At 38.9% G+C, this 21,726-nt stretch overlaps 1 protein-coding gene across 1 annotated transcript in view; it reads left to right on the top strand.

Annotated features, from left to right (window-relative positions):
• The first annotated feature begins 869 nt into the window (after positions 1 to 869).
• LOC105229665 (uncharacterized) overlaps positions 870 to 21,726 on the top strand; it is a 339,005-nt gene continuing 318,148 nt past the window's right edge. The window contains exon 1 of the mRNA XM_049453109.1: positions 870 to 1,714. The gene's annotated coding sequence lies outside the window, so the exon portion shown is untranslated. The remainder of the gene's footprint in view (positions 1,715 to 21,726) is intronic.

Here is a 21,726-nt window from a genome sequence, read left to right as displayed (position 1 = left end):
ATTCGTTTTAGAAATGTTTCGATTTCATTTCGTTTCAGCAAAGAATCGCAAATGTTAATTCGGTCCATTAAATTTTTCACAGACAATTCATGTGGTACCCAAACATCGGGCTTCTTTTTGTAGCCTTTTTTAAATGGTTCAAAACCCTTTAATGATGAATATTAAGTTTCTTAGTGATGTCATAGCTGCTTTTGTTGCGGTCCTGGTCAATCTTTTCCATAATTTCATCGACTTTTTCAACGATAGTTCGACCAGAGCGAGGTTCATCTTTCACATCGAAATTTCCAGAACGGAAGCGAGCTAACCATTGTGTGCTGATACAGCATCGTGTCCAGGTAAACTTCACAAATTTCATTGGGGGCTTCTCTTTTTTATACAAAAATTTCAAAATATAGCGGTCGGTTGATTAGAGTGCAATATCGATTAATATAACACCTTTAGATATATGTTTATGCTGACAATCCCACTTTGATTCAGGCCTTAGAGAAAAAACCACACTTGTCATTCGCCAGTTACCAGTCGAAATGCTCCAACGAGTCATCAAAAATTGAACTCAATGGCTGGACCATCTGTGACATTGCTGCGGCCAATATTTGAAAGGGATAATCTTCAAAAAATAAATAGCAAATAATGTTTTTTTCAAATGATAATGAATCACCCATTAAGTTTGAAGTTTCTGTATTTTTTCAATAAAGAAAGTAGGGAACCTGGAAATGGATCACCCTTTATATATAGTTACTATAAGAAACGCCTCTATGAAGGTATAGCAACGGTGAAACCGAAGCTAAGTTTTTTTTTGTTTTTATTTTACCTGTAATCCTTAGTAATTATAAACTAATCAATTAATTTTCTACAATTTCCAGCAAATTCTCGGCATAATCCACATTCATACATAACTGGAAGCTATACATAACTGTTTCTGAGAACCCCTTGGCCGAGCTCTATACTATATTGTTGTGTCGTTACTAAGGCTGTTGCTTACATGGTTTGTGTGACGTCAAAGACAAAAGCTGAAGTGTTGCGTTTGCCCGACATTCGAAAAACAACACAAGTTGCTTTCAAGACAATGAAGAAATCATAAAAGAACAACACGGAAAAGCAAACAAAAAGATGGATTAGTGCATTTATGAAAACCAAAAAACAAAACTGAACGCTTTTCGTAATAAAACAAAACAAAAGTGAAGCAAGGGTACAAGCAAAAAGGAAAAAAGTGTTTGCGACTAAGTGACATCAATGCTAAAAAGTGAGACAAAAGTGTATACAATAAGAGTTATGCCAAGAATAACACATAAATATGTCTATATGTGAATGTGATGCAACCGGAATAAAATGAGGAAGTAAAAAACCGCTATTATATTCTTTCATCAAAGCAACGTCAGCATTTAAGCCTACACAAACACACGCATAAACACAAAGCAACCTTATAGCATAGACTACCGAAAGGCCGAGCGACCTTCCGTACAAGCGAACTGGCACTCAGCCAACTCTCAGCAAAGCTGCTTCTTCAGCAACGTATTTTTCATCAACACGCTGACACTGACGCTGAGGCGCAGTTAGCGTGTGTTTGTGTTGGTGAGTGATTTACGCCTACGACAAAGGCAGGCTGAGTGTCTCACAAGCGGCCGCATCCTTGCATCATCAACGTCTTAACGGAATCCTGCTCATCTCGAAGGAATCGTGCTAGGTGTGCCGCACAATAAATCGCAATGGCAAGGTAAGTGCCAGTGTCCTTATCTCTTTACAACCGACTGAGTGACTACATATACATACAAGTACATATGTATGCCTATTTACAAACACATATCTACACATATCTGAGGGTTTCGCAAAAAGAAAACTCATTTTGCCCCACACTTTGTCGCCTGCGTGCCTCCTTAAGCATTGTATTTTCTTCTTCGCTGTTTGCTGTTTACTTATTTCTTACTTTCTTCATTATTTGTATTTTTATTTTTCAATATCAAGCGACCCCACGCTTTCGTTCAACTGACAGCCAGCACCTCAGCGATATCCTTTCAGGCATTTCAATCAACTATGCCACATCGCGGCGGAGCTCTTCAAGCACCTAAAATATTCATTCGCTCCTTTAGCGTTGCGGCAATGTGTCGGTTTGGCGGCGTTGGCTTTTTCGTTGGCAACAATGGCGGCGGCAGCGGTGGCGTTCATTCTCCATTATTTGTTGTGTCAGTCAATTTGGTATGACACGTTTGGGGATTTGTTGCTGGCAATTCGTATTATATCAAGTTAGTCTCACCGGTAGTATTTAGTTGTTGTTATTTTTTATTATTATTTATATTACTTTTGTTATTTTGCCTTGTTGTATTTTCCCAAAGAACATTGTGTTACTTTTTTATCAAGGATAATGGTTTCGATACTAATTGGTTTGGTTTAGGTTTGGATTTTAAGCTCACTAATGTGGACTTAAATTGATTTGAGGCACTTGTCACAACATAATTAACTTCATATTTATACTAATGTTATAATAAAATAGTTACTAAATTCATGTGAACGATGTTCTCAAAATAAGAAGGCCATACGTGTTTTAGAACTTGATGATTATGAGACACCAGTCATCACTAATATAACTATGTTACTGTCAAAGTTCAGAACAAAGTGAAACTGCTATTCCATATTTTTTCTCCTTCATGGAAGCTCTTTGACTTTTGACTTACATCGACCAGCTTTAAATTATATAGCCGAACACGAATATAGCCGCATCAGTCGAATCTACAATACTTTCAATCTTCTTGCAATACTCGTCATCCAATCGGAGAGCTAATGATCAATATATAATTATATTTCCGAATATAACATATATATAGGCGTTTATCTATCCAAAGATAGGTTAGGTTAGGTTGGGCTGAGTCCCCACGTTGACGGGTGGATCATACTTAGACTGCTAAGTACAGTTTTTTGTGAAGCCAGATAAAGACTCCTGTATTTGGATATTAATTCTCGGCAGTACGCTTTGAAACCATCACAAATCTGATCTTCTAAAGTTTCTTATTTCTATGTCCACTACTTCACTTCGATGTTTAAAGGTGTGAGATCATAAAAAAGCTTTATAAAAAGTTAATTTTCATGCTCTTTCTGAGCAGTTTTATGAATCGTATCCAAGAATGCCGAACGATCGTTGTCCAGTTAGAAATTCTACAACCGTTGAGGTCGAGGTTTGCTCACTAGATTTCTTACGAAGTCGCTCTACTCTTGAAAATGATATCAACATGCCGAGTTCGCCTGTGATCCGACCAGCCAGTGGTTAACCGCAAGAAGCCAGTGAGATGCTTCATTTCCAGTTCCCACGAAACAGCTAGTGAAAAAGATGGTCAGGTACGACCTAGCAAGCTCATCAGCCTTACAGTTTGCTGTAATTTCTACTTGTCCAGGCAGTCAAACCAATCTAATCATGAAGTACCTCTTGTTGTTGTAACGGATACTTAATCCTCTTTATATAAGTTGTCATTGAGGTCATCCAATGGTAAGCCCTGGAAACGCGCTGTTTCGACGGGGTAGGACCATAGGGAGACGAGTGTCAGATGAGAAGGGTTAGCAGGGCAAGCAAAGAGATGGTTAGTGACAAAGAGATTAGCGGGGCTCGTTGCACGCTTGATATATGTTTTATATGTCAGGGTTGATTCGGAATAAGTAAGAGTTTAACCTGCTACAGTATCCAAAACGAAGTTGCGCAAGGATCAGTCTTGATTCTTGCGGCAAACTCGAGCCCTCGAGCAATGGGTGGTGGTTTGACTCCAAGTACGCCATTCACTGAGATGGGGTCGGTGAAGGTGTTACTGGGTTCACTGTGACTGACGGTCAGTGCATGTTTGAAGTTTGTTGCGTCCGAAGTTTAGTCGGCGTATTGTTTTTATATCGTCGACGAAGTTGACCAAGGACCTCTTGATGCTCCCAGGAGGCGTTCCGCTTTAAAGCAGGTGACTGCAGGATGGATTTAGTGAGGGAAATGTTAGGTTTCGTGCAGCGAGGAAGCAAGAAATCGTTTTCCATTGCCCGAGGTCATTAGTGCAATCATTAGCGTACGAGGTGATAGAATTCCCTCTGGTGGTTAAGGGAGTTTCGAGATGTAGAAGTTAAATAGCAACGACGATAAGAGACCACCCTGCGAAATCCTCTGTTTATTTTTCTCAATTTAGAGTTTTTACGTCGAAATAGTACGGATAACTGTCGACCTTTCAAATAGTTTCGTAGTTCAGCTCTTTAGACAGCGGAGATGTTTCAGGGAGCGAAGATTTTTCGATGCCCTCAAGTAGCGATGGTGTGATTTACTGTGTCAATGGCTTTTGATAAATCCTCTACTACGAGGATCGTCCTCTCGCAGGATGGTTTCTGAATAAGATCATGAACTATGAACTATCTGGGCGTTTATGACGCTGAGTGCTGTAAAGGTACTGTGCACCTTTCGGAAGCCATGCTGGTGGTTTGCTAGGCTCAGGTGGTGGCACTGAAACTACCAAGATAACAAGATTTGCACCAACTATTATTAAAGATCAGACGACACCTACGAGGCACAATTAAAATGTCGAATAATTCATAAAAAATGATGTTTCACAAAAAAATAGTTTACTCTTGTCCACTATAGTAAGGTGCAAAAGGTAAGTACTTCAAGAGAGAGCGCTTCATTCTCTAACTTAAGCATTTACACCCAAATGTGTGTTTGTGATTCCCATTTTCAATCAGCACTTTACGCAAAAGCTTAAACATGAAGGAATATCCCACGACACACCTCCGTTTATACCAAAAAAAGCTCTGAAGCACCTTGTCTTTAACACGCCTACCCCAAAAAGGGTTGCATTTATTATCTGCCCTGATGGGTGTCACGGCATGCGCTAGTTTTCTGCCACACCAACTCCCCCCGTTCTCGATATCTGTGCGTAGCATATTTGAAATATTGTTGGAACACGCACGAAATTCCGGCTTTCCGCTTGTCAATCTAAAGGAGCCAGGCATATGTAGTAGTAAGCATTAGCATATACTTATATATACATGTAAAGCCAGATGGGCGGGTCACACTAACAACACGATTACGGTGCATGCTTTTAGGCGTTGGAACACATGTGCATGAGTTAAGTTTCTTCGCCTCGACATTGGCTGTTTAAAAAATGATTTACTTTTCATTTCACTTAAATTGCTTGACATTTTCTGATATCCTTGTGTGTCGGCATTTTAGTGCCGGTGTGTTGGTGTATGTGTGCGCTTTTGGGTCGATGATGAGTCGGCAACTTCATTGCCCGGCGGCGCGCAAAGGTCTGACTTGTTAAGTTCGAACAGCTGTTGGCGCGCTGCGACGGCTCACTTAGCCCCGTCAACTGTGCGCCTTAAATTCAAATGTCGCAAATTTCCCATTTCGCTGGGATTAAAGTTTTCGTGCACTAAGACCTTCGGCGCTGCCACTTTTCGCTTGCGCTCCATTTCACTCACTCACACCCACGCTCGCTCGCTTATTCGTTTTCATAGCGTCTGACGAATGCTCGATTCATTTGTTTGCATTTGCATTTGAATTTCGGGTTTTGAATTTGTTTGCTTTGGTCGGTTTTGGGTTTGTTGTCAGGCCCATTTCTATTGTGCGCCCATGCCACTCGTCTGTTTCCGCTCATTCGTGCCTGTCGTAGCTCCTTGCGGGTCTGCCGGTTAAATGGCCCAGCACTTGGGTGTCTGTCCGCTTTGTGAGCGTGAGTGTGCAGGAATTGAAAGTGTTTTAGCTGTCCAACATGGTACGCTCGAGGGGATGTGCGGAGCGTAAGTTCAAAATGTGTATAAAGTGACTATGGAGTTTTAAAATTATGTAAATTTTCTTCACCAACACTTGGCCGACGACACGTTTGCCCACATTTAATGTGTTGAAATTTATGGCTTAAACTCTTCCAACCTTCCAAGTAATTTGAGAACGGCATGCGGTTGACTTGTAACTGTATTTTTGAGTTTTTTTAGGAAAACGAGATTACGTTACTTTTAAAACAGTAAAGTTTCTATAGCAAATATTTTTTAAGGACCGAAAGGAGAATATGAATACAAGGAATATATCATCATCTAAAATGCAAAATAACGTAACATCACTTTGCATAAGCTTACAGGGCGAGGAAAGGCGATATAAAACCATATTGAAAGAAAATTTGAGTTTTGGTTATAAATTGGTTATATATTGGTTATCATACACTCATAATGATTTTGAGTTTTGGTTATAAAATGGGTATCAATGTATACCAATCATACAGTCATATAGATAAATTTGAATTTTGGTTATATATTGGTTATTATAACTGACAGCGATTTTTGATATTTTTTCATGATACGATATTTGACTCCTAGTCAAGCAAAGACATATAATCTTACTTAGTTGGGATCTATTCTTTCAAATCTAACATACCATAACCTTCATATAGAAATCAAAGGTATATATGTATAACCCTAACCCTTAAACTTTTAATATAAGGAGCACGGTCTTGTATTATTCCTGGACATTTCTGGAGCGTTCAACAACGTGTCTACCGAATCTGCTCAATAGTCAATAGTTGTTGATCCTGCTATACAATGCGGTATCAGAAGCCTTTTGACCTCTAGAAGAGATTTGAATACGAGCAGAATGGAACGATGCTAGAATGGCCACGGAAGTCTATGAAGGTACTCCGCAAGTTGGAATGCTATCTTCGCTTCTGTGGACATTAGTAGTGAATAAACTGCTAAGGGACTTAAGATGGCAAAGTCCCGAAGATAGAGGGATATGAGGATGACATTGCAATCTTAATAACGCATAGGTGTCTACAGATCCTTAGCAGTATTATGACAACCATTCTCAATACAGTCCAGATTTGGGCATCTCAAGCGGGTCTGGGGTTGAACCCGTAGAAAATGGAACTGCGTGTGTTCACAAGAAAGCACAGAATTTCTCTATGGAAATTCCCTTCGTTAAATGGGGCACAATTGACATATAGAACCTTCGGGAATAGCTCGGTAAGTAATGGGGGCTTGTCATTGTCAAGCCACTAAAGCATCGATGCAATGAAATAGAAGACGAGATTGTCAAGAATGGTGTACGGCTAACAGCCGAAAATTTGATTAACATTGGTTTAACCCATGCATTGACTGTAGGAACATGAACGGAATACTACGTGGTCTCTGTCTTGTGGCGACACACGCACGCAGAGTGAGGTTGACAGATCGAGAAAACTACAGGAAATATCTAGAGCAAGGCATCAGGGAAACCAATGGATCAAATCTTGTGGACTTGTCCCGTATTGGCAAAAACTACGCTGTAAGCATCTGAGGTATGATGCACAGGAAGTGGTATCGATAGTGGCTACAGAGTCCCTTGAAATTCGGGTCAACCGCAGAAAGACATGTTATTTAAGTCAATTTGAGGGACAAAGACTCGCTTAACGACCACGGAAGCCTCAAGGAAGGAATTGTACAAATTCTATGCAGCCTTTCGCTTGGAAACAAGTAGAGAAAACGCAATCGAACACTGTCCGTAGTATGTAAATTTACAGAGTGGTCATAGTTGGTACTATATAAGCGGCGGATATGAGAAGATATGTTTTTTTCTGTTTAATGTCACTAAAATAAAGTGCGAACTAGGCAACTTTCCAAAGAGTAGCGCTCACTGAATCTTTTTGTAGGGTTTTTACAGCAAAATCATTCTACAGAACCCTAATAAACCTTTAAAATCCTCTCCTAGATACTCAAAAAAAGTGTAGATTTTATCACTAACTACAATATCTCATAAAAAGGCACATATTCCAGTTGTTACTTTGTTGCAACATGTGCCAGCATATTCAGCCACTCATAACTAATGCTCGTGCCAAGAAAGCAATTCTCCACTTGTAGCCACTTTGTATGACTTCGGCATAAATTTTACACAAAATGGCGAATGTTCCGCTTAGCTGGATTTGGTGAAAGTTAAATGCACATTGCATTTTGCATTTTAATACTCTCATTTTTTAATTTGCATGCATATGAATTTTTTCCGCACACGTGTCAGCATGTTTGAGTGTGTTGGTGTGTGTTGGCGTGTGTGTGTGTGGCGGCCGGTTGCATTTGGGTTTGCATAAAAATGAAATGCGCCGTAAAATAATATGTGTCAGCATTAAAATGCAGCGCGCACAACGAAAAATGCCAGAAAAGGAACATGCGGATTTCGCACGAGCAGTTCGCTGAGCTCAGTTGTGCTTAAACATACATATGTACGCACATACATATATATGAACATACGTGTGGTCGTTGTAGTGGGCGTATGTTGTAAGGTAAATGGCAGTGATGAGTTTTTGATGTCCGATTTTTATGAAAACTTGCACTCGGAACAGTTGGTGTTGATGTGAAGCATAGAAATATGCTGCCAGTTAAGGCTGAGTGATGTTTGGACCTTATTTCGGGAAGATTATGCTAAGCTTATTACAAGAAGTTGTGTGCTAGTAAACTAAATTCAATGAAGAATTATTGGTTTGATCAGCTTCTCTATTCCAGAACATTTTTTTTCAGAAATGGGACGAGAAGACTGTCATAAATGGGTTAATAGAGCAAATATGGGAAAGGTAGTTTTAACAGATCTTTGTAATTATGTGGTGATTGTTCGAAACCTCGGCTTCAGACTGACATATAGAAAAACAAAAAAAAACAACATTTTCAGGTATTTTTACACATACACATATTTGTTATAGCCTTCAAAATAAGCTCCTGAGCCAACACAAACAATCCGATTATTGATAAAAATGCTTCGGCTGGGATGATCTTCAGTGACTTCAGCCAATTTTTTTCGGTTTTGGCTCATTTTAGGATAGCCATTCGCTATATTATTAGACAGTTCGACAGGAGATTCATATATCCACTTTTTATCATCAGTAAAGATGTGTTTGATGGCTGTATGATCCTCAGCCACGTTGCCAATAATCTTTTGCGACCTCTTCTCGATCGTTTCCATGACAGTCGGCTCTACGTAACCGGAACGGAACCGGATTTATATGTCAACTTGGTAGAATTCTACTGCTACAACAACAATAACAAAGTCTTCTCGTCGTCGTTTTCTCAAAAATACAGTTGTTTTAGTACTACTCTAATATTGACACATTTGATACCCTAAACACTAACCAAAATGTGTTGAGTCGATCCATGAGAAGTGTTGAGATCCTCTGCTATCTCTCTGATGTTAACATGACGATTTTCAAGTGCTATATAACCCTTTACAAGGGTGTCCGAATTCGACACGCATGAGGAAATGTTCCGATGACCACACGACCTTCAGTTAACGCTTTGTCCCACTCAAAACTTCAGATTGTGATAAAGTAGACTGAACTAAACGAAGCATATGATCTCTAGATCAAATTACATACAAACAAAAACCAAACGTTTAAAAGTATAGCGAAGGATCGGATAAATAATTCATTCGATTTGCCCGCGCAGCTTAAATGGGCCAGTTCGGGTCAAATTTGATCAGATATTAATTTGACTACTTTATTGCGGGAAAAAAATCATAAGCTACAGAATAAAGACTGGTCAAACTTTTGCACTTTAGTGTCCAAATGCCTATCAAAGGAAGCATATAGCGTATCTTGTGTAGTGTCTTTCAGCGAAGTGAAATCAAAACGATTTTATGCTAAAAACAATAAATTACTTCTGAAGAGACCGTGCTGAGCTGCAAATAATGAAATCAAATAAATTAGATCTACTTCAAAGAAAACATAAATATCATTCCTGGTGTTAGATTATGTATATGTATATATAAATAAATATGCATATTAATACTTGTTTTCGTTAGTAGGAACCCGCTGTTAATTAACTAACGGTCGAAAGGCCACCGGATAAACAGCAAATGTTCGCTTTAATTAAGCCGTGTCAACAGCAAACACAAATTAATACTAATACAAAAACAAAGGAGCAAAGGTATTATTGAGAAGAGGAAAAATAATAACTTACATATACACAGTTATGTATATTTGCAACATATATTTTTTTGAAGCGTTTGAACCCTTTCATGCTGACTGTTACCTGTGGGTTTGACCTTTACTCTGAAAAAAAGTAATTTAAAATATACATTTCTTAGAAAATGAAGACAAATTGAAAAAATTTAAGTGTCATCATAAGCGTGGTAATAAATGTTGATGCCCTGTTTGAGACAAAATTTCTCAGCCGATCTTTTCCAAATACTTTTTGAACGGTCTTGCACATGAGCTTGACCATTGTCATTAAAAAAAATTACTGCCTCGTGTCTAGTCGCGAATTACGGGCACACCCATCTGGTTCCACCATATACTAAGCATAGCATTACCTTGGTCTCATCAATATTCGGCTTTATAGTTGACTTGGCTGCTTGGTCAAGTTTCACATACGATTTTTTGCGTTTAGAGTTGCCATAATGGATCCGTTTTTCGTCACCAATCACCACCAACTACGAACAAAATACGATGACTTTCGGTAGAGATTTTCTTCATACTAAAACTCTGAGTAAGGACTCCCCGAAAAAATACATTTTTAGGCACAAAGTTCGACATATTTTAGTTAAAAAAAATGTATATTTTACCTTTCAATGAGCGGCTGGTAAGTTGCCTTTGAGCATACAGAGAGTCAGGACAAACATTTTCGCCCGACGTGTTTCTGTGAGTAATGCAATCCCGTAAAGTCAGCGTTCATTCCGAGGCTCACATCGCCTTTCTTGTGAACAGCTATCAAAACAAGGCCGGCATTCCAACACTTTCGCAGTGACCCTATTACTTTCCGAACAAACCCTGTAGACCTACTGGTCCTTATTAATGCCAGATGGAGGTAAAAAATTCGTCACAGGACGTGAACGTTGCGAACTTTAAGAGCGACTTGATGTCTACGTTTGATACTTCGTCCATTTTTCTGAGCTCCGAAGCTTCTAGATACTTGAGATAAGTTCTTGTTGTTGTTGTTGTTTTAACGGATTATCTAATCCCGTTAGGATGGTAGGGGTCACTTGTGTTGTCGTCCATTGACCCAAGAAACGTGCTGTGAGGAGGATGTTAGATGAGTAGGGTTCGTAGGGCATGCAAAGAGGTGGTCAGTGTCATGTGGATACTCGTTGCATGTTGTGAGATGAGTTCTAGATAGCGCTGGGTAAAAGCATCACGAGGTGTTCCAGCGACTCACTCATGTATCTTCCCTACTTTCTCACTTTCTGAATTTATCGTATTTATTTATGCCCATCCGGCTCGCATGTGATGCCAGTAAGTTGTGAGCTGTCCAGAAGCCAACAGCCATCCGGAAGTTCTTTCGAGACAGTGTGCATCACAAGCAAGCGAGCTTTCCTAAGGCACTCTTGCACATAATCTGGATGATCGTGCATATACTTAAGCCATTCCATTTCGAACCGGTCCGCTTGTTAGCCCTTTCGGAAATTTCATTGTAAATCGTTCTTAGTGACTTTCGTATTTCCTGTACTTGTTCCGTAGCTAGACGGATGGCACTTTTGGTAAACTCATCAGCTGCTTCATACGTACCATAGAAGTCTAGTGATTTTCCAGGTTCCACTTGATCTGTCTTCCAATGTAGAGTCAAATTGGTATGAGCTGGGTTATAGGGATAAAATGTTTCGAAACATATTATTTGGAAATTTATGTTTTTCAAGACATAATTGGTTTGGCACTCTAAGACTCCGAATCTTTTGCTTACTGGGTGTCTGCCAAACTCCATTGGTTAAGCTAGCACACTACTATGACGTCAGGACACCTTGAATCCTTTCGAAAATTGCATCTAAATGCAACTAATAGAGCTGCAAGCAAATTGAAAATGCAAAACAAAACACAACAAAACTGAAAGGAAAAAATGTTATGCATGTAGGTGAGAATGCATAAACTAGCGAAGAAAAATTGCTGCTAAAAACAAAAACAAAAGCAAAGAATTGCACAACCCACACACTCAGCTCGTGTAGTCACATTAATTATTCACTCAGTAACCTTTGAAATGCAACAGTGTTATGTAACTGTAAGTGGATGATGACGCTGTAAGAGAGCGAGGCGGGGAGAAGGCGTGAGAGCTAAACAAATGGCGCAAAATGAATGCGTCAATGCAGCAATGAAATGCAAAGAAACTAACAGAAACACATACACTTGTAAGTATATCCATGCGCGTCTGCCTACTGCTACAAACATACAAGTACTATATATAAGTATGTGGGTGGTGAGGTGGGCTCATGAGTGCTCAAATAAACGGATATGGATAAGCTTATGCGAGCTGAAAGGACAAAAGGTGACAACTGCTGCTATTACGTCTGAAGTGCAAGTGGGAGTGTGTATGTGTGTGTGTGTGTAAGTATCATTGACGTGGACTACTGCCGCCTGCTTGGCTCACAGCTACACCTGCGCTTGTATGCCAAGGTTTCTTGCACGTAAACTAAGCAAACTGAAGCCCCAATGCAGCAGGGTCAGTTAGAGTTAATGCTGCTTTGGGAGTAAACCTTTTCCTTAGCTTCTTATGAAACTTTGTGAAAGCATATGTGCAATTTTTTGCTGCTATATAAGTTTGTGCTTGCGTTTGCGCTGCTTTTAGTGCTTGCTTGTTGGCGCTTGCCTTGCTCTCAAACAGAGCTGCCTGCGTTGAACTTGACTGACGCTTGCTTACGTGCTTATTTGGTAGTTGTTGCTGAACCTTTAAGCTTAGCTTAAACTTAATAAATGTGATGCTGCTTGGGAAGCTCATATGAAGCGTGGGCACGTACATCGGAAAAGATTGACCAGGACCGTTAAATAAGCAGCCATGACATCGTTTTGAACCATTTAAAAAAGGTTAGCTACAAAGAGAAGCTCGATGTTAGGGTACCACATGAATTGTCTGTGAAAAATTTAATGGACCGAATTAACATTTGCGATTCTTTGCTGAAACGAAATGAAATCGGATCATTTCTGAAGCGAATGGTAACAGGAGACGAAAAGTGGATCAAATACGACAATAATGTGCGAAAAAGATCATGGTCCAAGCGTGGTGAAGCTCAACAAATGGTCGCAAAGCCAGGATTGACGCCTCGAAAGGTTATGCTGAGTGTTTGGTGGGATTGGAAAGGAATCATCCACTATGAGCTGCTCCAGCCTGGTCGAACGATTGATTCTACATTTTACTGTCAACAACTGATGAGACTGAAGCAAGCAATCGAAAAAAACGGTCAGAACTGGTCAACAGAAAGGGCTTCGCCTTCCTTTGGGACAACGCTAGACCACACACATCTTTGATGACTCGGCAAAAACTGGGAGAGCTTGGCTGGGAAGTTTTGATGCATCCACCATATAGCCCTGACCTTGCACCATCGGACTACCATTTGTTTCGGTCAATACAGAACTCCCTTAATGGAGTAAAGTTGGCTTCAAGAGAAGCCCGTAAAAATACTTATCGCAGTTTTTCGCCGAGAAACCAGAAAAGTTTTACGCTGATGGAATAATGTCTCTAGCGAAAAAATAACAAAAATTGGTTGACCAAAATGGAATGTACATATGTATATGGTTCATTAAAGTGCATTATAAATATAAAAAATAAGTTGAAGTTTGATTAGAAATACGAAAAGACTTTTTCGACTACCGAATATCTTTCTTATATATCTTTCATAGGGTCTGCGATGTCTCCTTTGGGACGTTACAACTTTCATTCCAAACTTAATATACCCTGTTTAGGGTATAAAAGGTAGAGTTACCCAAGTAAAATGGGTTGTCTCTGAGCCGCTTCGGCTTCAAACAATCTTTACTTGCGGAAATGTAAATTTATTATAGCGCGCTTTTATCCACATATGAGTAAAATAAGGCAAAATTAACTTAAAGTATGTATGCGCTCTTTTTCTGTAAACCTTTACCAGTTGTGGCAGCTGTCTTTGCCAGCTGGATGTGCGTACACCAACAGCTGTCGATTACCATACAAGTCGCTTCATTGTTTACTGACTCGACTATAAAAGTAGTTTTGTTTTTTGTTGTTCTCTTTTAATTAGCATTCTGCGTCGCTGTTTTTAATTGTTGTGATCCTATGTCTCGTCTGTGACCCTTCAGCCAGACCCTCTCACATATATGGTAAACATATGTGGCGTAAACATTTCAAACGATTTAATGCGCTAAAATGTTACGTATACGCCCCGGTAATGGCTTAGACGCTTGGCTAAAGCGGATTTTCATTACATCGCACTGGCGAAGATACAAAATTCACTTAAACACATACACACACATACCGTGAGATTTACTGTCTAGTTATATATAATGCTTGAAACGATAATTCAGCCCTCACAGGTCTTATGTTCATCCACTCATTCATTGCGCTGCTAACACTTCTTCATCACCTTTGTGTTGCGCTTAGTCGTTTCTAGTTTCAATTACCGTCAGTGCCATGGCCAATGTTGCTGTCGCCGCACACAACACAATGTGCTTTATACACTCCGCACCCCCTTCCTCTCCCTGCCTCAGCTTATTATTTTTATTTTCTGTTGCTGACTTTTTTGCTGCCAGGATTATTGGCGGCTCAAGCAGGCACAAGCAGCTGTCGTCTGCGTCCAGTTCGTGGGTCTTCGTCGGCTGCGCTTCTTCAGCTCCTTCTCTCTAGTCTTTGCGTGGCTTAAAGGTCGCCGCTTGCGGGTGCGAGGCTGTCAAAGTCCGTTCGGCGGTTTCGTCAGCAGTTGTTGCTTACCGTTAGGCAAATACTCGACCATAATGTGCACGTCGATTAGGAAATTGGAAATTGGTTTTAGTGTTTGTCGCTTTTCTTCATTTCTTTTTGCACACTTTCTTTTGGTATTTTGCTCTTGCTAATACTTTTGTTTGCTGGCGCGTGTATGTAAATCGCAGACTGCTCAGTCAAAATGAAAACAAAAACAGTTACCCACACTTAGCGTTTGCTGCAAATTAATATTGAATGACCTTTGACGCCTGCAGCCTTAGACCGAAACCTCAACTCACGCTTTGGCACACATACATGCATACATATACATCTACAATATGTGTGCAATAGGATATGCTTATAAACAAATCGAATAGCTGTGGATTGCAAAGTGAAAGCGGTGCTGGCTGTTGTAATATACTTAGCTAGCGCAATCCGCTTATCGTTCTGAACGCATGCCAGTAAATTTCCATGCACTTATTTACGTCTCTTCTTTATTTCCTTCTCGCTCAGAAATCACTTAATATTGTGCTGCGGAAATTTGCGTGTGGCATACACTGGCGAAAAGTGATTCTTCTTTTATTTTTGGGAAAATTAAATTTCTATAAAAGGACAATCATCAAAAAATAAACATAATTTCAGTTTAGTATACAAGTTATGAATATTTTTGTATGCCTTATTGGATAAAAAATCGAATGAAAAAAAGGTTATGAAAGTTTAATATACGAGGTATGAGCAATGAGACTGATTCCATAAAAACCGTATATTTGAATATTATTCTATAACTCTGCCATCCTCTTCAAAGTAGTTCTTTTGGGCAGCTATACAGCGATTCCAGTGCGTTTTCCATGCTTCGTAACATTTCTGGAACGCTTCGACTGGGATGTCCGCGAGTACCCTCGTCACGGCCGCCTGGATGTCCGTAATCGACTCAAAATGGATTCCTTTGACCACCGATTTTGTTTTAGGAAACAAAAAAAGTCACAGGGTGACATGTCGGGCGAATAAGGCGGCTGTTGCAACACGGCGATCCCTTTAGAGGCCAAATACTGGGACACGCTGAGAGCGGTGTGGCACGGCGCGTTGTCGTGATGAAGGATCCAGTTACGAGCGATGTCTGGGCGCACCCTGTTGACTCGTTTTCGCAATCTTTCGAGTACTTGGCAATAGTAGACTTGATTCACAGTTTTCCCCGGTGGAACGAATTCTTTGTGGACGATTCCACGGCTATCAAAAAAGGCAATAATCATCGTTTTCACCTTCGACTTGCTCATGCGAGCTTTTTTCGGTCGGGGGGCGGGCGGAGACTACCATTGTGAGCTTTGGCACGACTAAGAGCACTATCACCATACACTCTTACAATTTTAGCGTGCGTTTCCGAAGCTGTTTCGCCCAATCTGGCACAAAATTTTATAGCGACGCGTTGCTCTTGATTTCGTTTTTCCATTTTCGTGACGAGCACTACAAGCACACGTCTACTCAACTAGCTAGAGCGATGATATATATATCAATGGAGAGGGGAGGAATGCTGGAAAAAGAGAAAGAGAATTTCACAGACGGTCACAGGTTTACAACAAGCGCGGCAATAAAATCAGTCTCATTACTTAATTGTCAAACCTCGTATAAAATAATGACAAAAGACTCATTGTTTGAGAGGAAAATTTTTTCTGAAACGAAACTATGGCAAATTCCGATAAAATGTACGACTTTTTCAGTACTTGAAACACTTTTCATAAGCAGTTTATGGGATGGTCTTCAGCTCCTCAAGCGAAATTTGTTTTATCCCTTCTATTGATTGTAAACGGGTTCAACGGAGCCTCAATTTATGTTTGGGAAACAAGACAAAATTTCACGAAATCTCACGGTGCCATATCTGGTGAATACGGTGGTTGATCGATGGTATTAATTGCGTTTTTGGTGCTAAATTCGGATATAATCGTGGCTCGATGCAATGGTGCATTATTATTGTGTATAATCCATGAATTGTTCTTTCACAATTCCGGCCGTTTTTGACGGATATTCTTACGGAAAGGGATCAATACGGCCAAATATAACTCCTCATTGACCGTCTTTTGAGCGACTTTGGTGTTGTTTTTTTGATTTCGGCTTGTTTTTTGCCTCCATTTCGTTGAGTTTTGACTTGTTGGCATGTCATAAGAGTTTGAATAATGTAGGACCGGAATTCGCACGATTAAGCAAGTCCAAAGAGAACTGTTTATAGTACTCTTTTTAAAAGATATGTGCACTAAAATCATTCGAACGAACACGCGAAAGATGTAGAGCTCTTTTGCCATTTCTCTAAAACTTGCCTGATAATTTTCAAGCATCATATCCTTCAATTTTTAATATTTTCATCAGTTGAAGAGGTCGAAGATTTGACAGAACGAGGTATGTCTTCAACGATCTCTCGATTGTCTTTGAAGGCTTTGTACCACTCGTAGGGTTGTATTTTTCATAAAACTAAATCACCATAACCTCTTCCAATATTTGCAACGATTTCGCACACGAAATCTGGTTAGACATACAAAATTTGACACAAATTCTATGTAAATAGAAACAGCTGATTTTTGTTTACAATATACATTTTTAGCTTGAGTCATGTCCGAAGAAGTGTAAAGTTGCCAAAACTATTATACATAGCTTTATGGTTATCATGTGGGGCCAGTTGATCAATAAAACAACAGCTTTTGGAAAGCAGCCATTTTGTCAAAAAGAAGCTTTTTTTACTAGTGCTTGTATTTATCTATAGCAATAAAAAACAATTTTCCTTTTCGGTTTTGAGATAAAAAATCTTTTTCATCGCCTGTCACCTTTTTTCAGAGTTCTTCTAGAAGATCGGTTACGCAATCAAGGGAATCGAAATAATTTCTGAAATAACTTCATTTTAAAGGAACTTTTGAGAGTCTTTCAAAGTTTTGGATTAATTAGAATTATAAAATATTTGATTGCATTACCGAATTTTCTCTCAGTGCATACATAACCCGAATAAATATGACAATGTATGGCCATATTGAATGTCCGAGAGAAAGCTTGTAAATGTTGCCTATCATTACCATTATGGTAAGCTGTGCCATTGCATTTGCACGATTGTCATTAACATTTTTACATGCAAACAAATTACAAAAAAAAAAGAAAACGAAGGAGGAAAGAGGAAACAGAAAACATATGTGTAGCCGACAGACGTAGGACACAACTACGAGTAAAGACGGGGAATAAATGAAGTGAAATACACACACATAAACACTACGAGTGAATACGAGTACGTCAACCTGCCTGCCTGCCTGTATATGTGTATATGTTTATGTGCGTGTGCCTGCGTGTTCGAGGTGAATATGGTCAGAAATGACAGCAAAAAGGCAGACCAATGGCCAGTGGAAAACAGCATCTATCCGGGAAGGAAGGATACCGAGCAGCAGAAGGAAGTTAAGCCACATTTATTAGTGCAAGTGTGTGCGTGTGTGTGAGAAAATGTGACTGAGCTGCTGGTGTTGAGAAGGAAGGTAATGTTTCGTTGGATAATGATGGAAATGGTAGTGAGGAAAATAAACTGCCGTTAGTCAGCATATTATGGTGAGCCGGAAAGTGTTTGTTCGTCAAGCGTTACGGGGTAAATTGTGCAGGAAACGGGCATATACAAAAATTAGTATATTTATCCATGCATATGTATATATATAAGTATGTAGGCGTACTTTTTTGTATTTTTTGTTGGAAATTCACAAAAATTGCTTGGACGTGAACATGTATTAATATGAAATGTAAGCATGACAAGTGTAAAACGAATAACTTAGGGAGCCTATGCTGTTTACAAGTAGGGATAGGGACTGCGGAGGCACCCTGTGGAGCAATTTCGATTTGGTAGCTTTAAAAAAATGGGAAAATGGAATTTGTATATTATGAAAGTTAAATTAGAAGAAAGTATACACACATTTTCCGAATACAAATAGGAGAAAATTTTATAATTATGTATAGGGTGGTTCATATAAAAATTTTATTTTTTAATCGTTTCTTTTTGGATAGTGAAAGTAGCTGAAAAGTAAGAACACCTCTTTTTTATGATTGAAAAATATTCTTAGTTTGCTTAAAATGCTAATGTTTTGAATGCCAGTGTATTGAAAACACTGAAAAATAATAATATCCTTTATAAATAAAAATGATTTCGTACAAGAACTTGCTTCCGATCGTTCAGTTTGTATGGCAGCTATAAGCTATGGTGATTCGATTTGAATAATTTCTTCGGAGATTATGTTATTGCTTTAGATAATTATATAGACCAAATTTTGTTAAGGTATCTCATCAAATGAAGAAGTTTTCTAAACAAGAACTTGCTTTGGATCCTTCAGTTTGTATGGCAGCAATATGCAATAGTGATCCGATCTGAGAGATTTCTTTGGATACTGTATCATATCTAATGGTAATAGCTCACGCTAAATTTCGTGAAGATAACTCGTAAAATAGAAAAGTTTTCCATACAAAAACTTGATTTTGATCGTTCAGTTTGTATGACAGCTATACGCTATAGTTGTTTGATATCAACGGTACCGACAAATGAGCAACTTTTTGGAGAGTAAAGATCGTGTGCAAAATTTCAGAACAATATCTCTAAATTTGAGGGACTAGTTCGCGTTAGTACCGAGAGACAGACAAAAAAAAGAATTTTGGAAGAACCAAAATTATGTACGAGTATTTCATAAAATTTCAGATTTTTTAGTCACATTTCGAGTGAGTCCATCATGAGTTTGTTTTTGAAAATTTTGTAATTTTTCATCATATAAAAAATATGCATACGAACCACCCTGTATATATAAATGTCTTGCTTTGCCATTTACGGTTGTATATCGGTGAGTTTCAAGGCTGAGGCCTTCACGGATATTAACTACTTAACTTTTTTGATTACAAAATATTTCTTGCTGGGTATGTTTGTGAAGCCTCGGTTGTTTTATTTCAGGACATTTAGTTGTAGGTATAAGAAAAGTATTACCAACTTAATCATTAGCTAATAGAAAAAGTTTTACATAAAGCAACTAAAGTAAAGGCAGATTTTAATACTTAACTTTACGCACTCTCTTACTAACATACGTACATATTTACACACTAACACTTACTCACTTTCGAATGCACTCTATTTTGCATGTCAAACTCCCGTCTTTTGTTTTCGTCGTGCCGTGCAAATTAATTCTCGCTGAAACATGAGAAAATATGTGAAACGCTGCAGATTAATTGGCTTAATCAGTTTGTATCGCGCGCTCGTCTCACATATACTCACATACTCACCCTCCGCTGGGTTCTCGTTCTCGTTCTCGTTAACCTTTGCGTACCGCAAAGGCATTGCATGCCCAGACTGCGGTTCTGTAGACATACCGTTACATGGTAGGGGTAATCCAAATGTTGTGTTACATTTCACTGTTATTCATCAGTGCTGTCAAAGTAATCTGAATAAGTTATAAATAAAATTGGAAATCTGACAAGACGACACGCCATTCGCAGTTCGCTAATAAGTATTTGTTGTTGCTGTTTATTCTGCAAATTATTTTTGTACATTTCTATTTAGTTCTGTAGGAGTCAAACTGATTAGCTGATTGACAGTTTGACATTCAGTATCTTAGGAATAATGAAATTGTTTTTATTTCGGGTAAACACTTAGAAGATTTGAGATTTCAAGATGTCAATGAACTTGAGGTTTCCCATTCCTTTCATGTTTGAGTTTATTACTGTAAAGAATGCGTTAAAAACTCGTCCAGGATCATATCTTCACCTAAGTATCGTTCATTCAATCGCTGTTTTCATTTTTCGGAACGCTTTCTTAATTACCTGGTTCTTTCTGTAATGTAAGGTCTACTAAAAGGTACTTCCATACTTTACCAGTGGATGACTTTAGAAATAATATAGATAGGGGTACGCTATACAGTGTTAAAAAGATAAGACTACCTACCAAAAGAACTTTACAGAGAGAGTGATTGTTTGACTCAGCTTTGTTTAATCTCGCGCCGAAATATTCATGAAAAAAAGGAAAATGTCCCTCATTTTACAGTTTTCCTTCGATAAAGACGAAAATGAAAGACATGTTCTTTCACTGCGACTGTACCTCGGGTCGTCCGCGCACCGACTGAATTCGGTAGAGGCCGTTCCTAGCTAACGAACGAGCGGCTGGTCAGTTGTCTCGAGCATCTGGAGAGTCAAGACAAAGGTTTTCGCTCGACGTGTTTCTGTGTGTGGTTCAAATGAAAATGTAGCGTTCGTAGGAGCAGAGGTATGCGATTAAATTCTGTGGAAACTCAGTAAATCTGCTACTATGGGCGGCGCACATACAGCCGGAGTCTAAACTTAAAGCTGTACTGTAAACAATTGGAACGTCTGCAGGAAGCAGCTATGGAGAGGATTTGTGCTCTTTCAGATCAATGCCACGCCACAGCTTGGTTCGGAAGATCTTATACATACACCTTATGGTCCGGACCTGCACCAAAGTGACCACTTGCTGTTTATGTCTAAAAGAGAATCAGTTTCTTGGAGAAAATATTCGCCTTAAAAGAATCGTGTGAAAAATCGACTGTCTCAGTCTTTTCAAATATGTTTGAGGGTTTCTGTGACAGTGGATTATGAAATTACTTTCAGAATGTCAGTAATCATATCTGCAGATTTGTTCTAGATCGGATCTTTCTAATTATGCTAAAGAAATCCGTCAATGTAATACGGATTTGTGTTTACATGAATTTATATTTTGCTAAGTTGGAGTTTTTGGTTATGCGGCAACTTAATTTATAGGTAGCTTTGGTTTCTTTGCTTCGAAAACTTCCTGTAAGGGGTACCTCGGGTAAAAAAAACCTTTTTTCAACTAAATCCTTCGTTCAAGCCTTTAAGAATTTTTTCTCAAAGTTTTGTGTAAAATTTCATGAAGATCGATTGAATAGTTCTCGAGAAATTTTACCAACCGACTTCTAAAACAATGAAAAGCCCGTTTAAAGACGGTGCACTTAGCTTAGGTAGTATCACAAGTTCTCAAGGCTATATCTCCGAAACTATTACTCGGATCAACTTGAAAATTTGGTACAATATTCTAGAGGTGTTGTAAAATTTAATAAGACAATAAAATATTAGATTTTTTAAAACCCGTAAACCCATGTGTTATTCTCTCAGTTATGAGCT

Source organism: Bactrocera dorsalis, chromosome 3, assembly GCF_023373825.1.
Source record: "Bactrocera dorsalis isolate Fly_Bdor chromosome 3, ASM2337382v1, whole genome shotgun sequence".
In the NCBI taxonomy this organism is placed as follows: Eukaryota; Metazoa; Arthropoda; class Insecta; order Diptera; family Tephritidae; genus Bactrocera; species Bactrocera dorsalis.
This window is presented reverse-complemented; position numbering and strand designations above follow the sequence as displayed.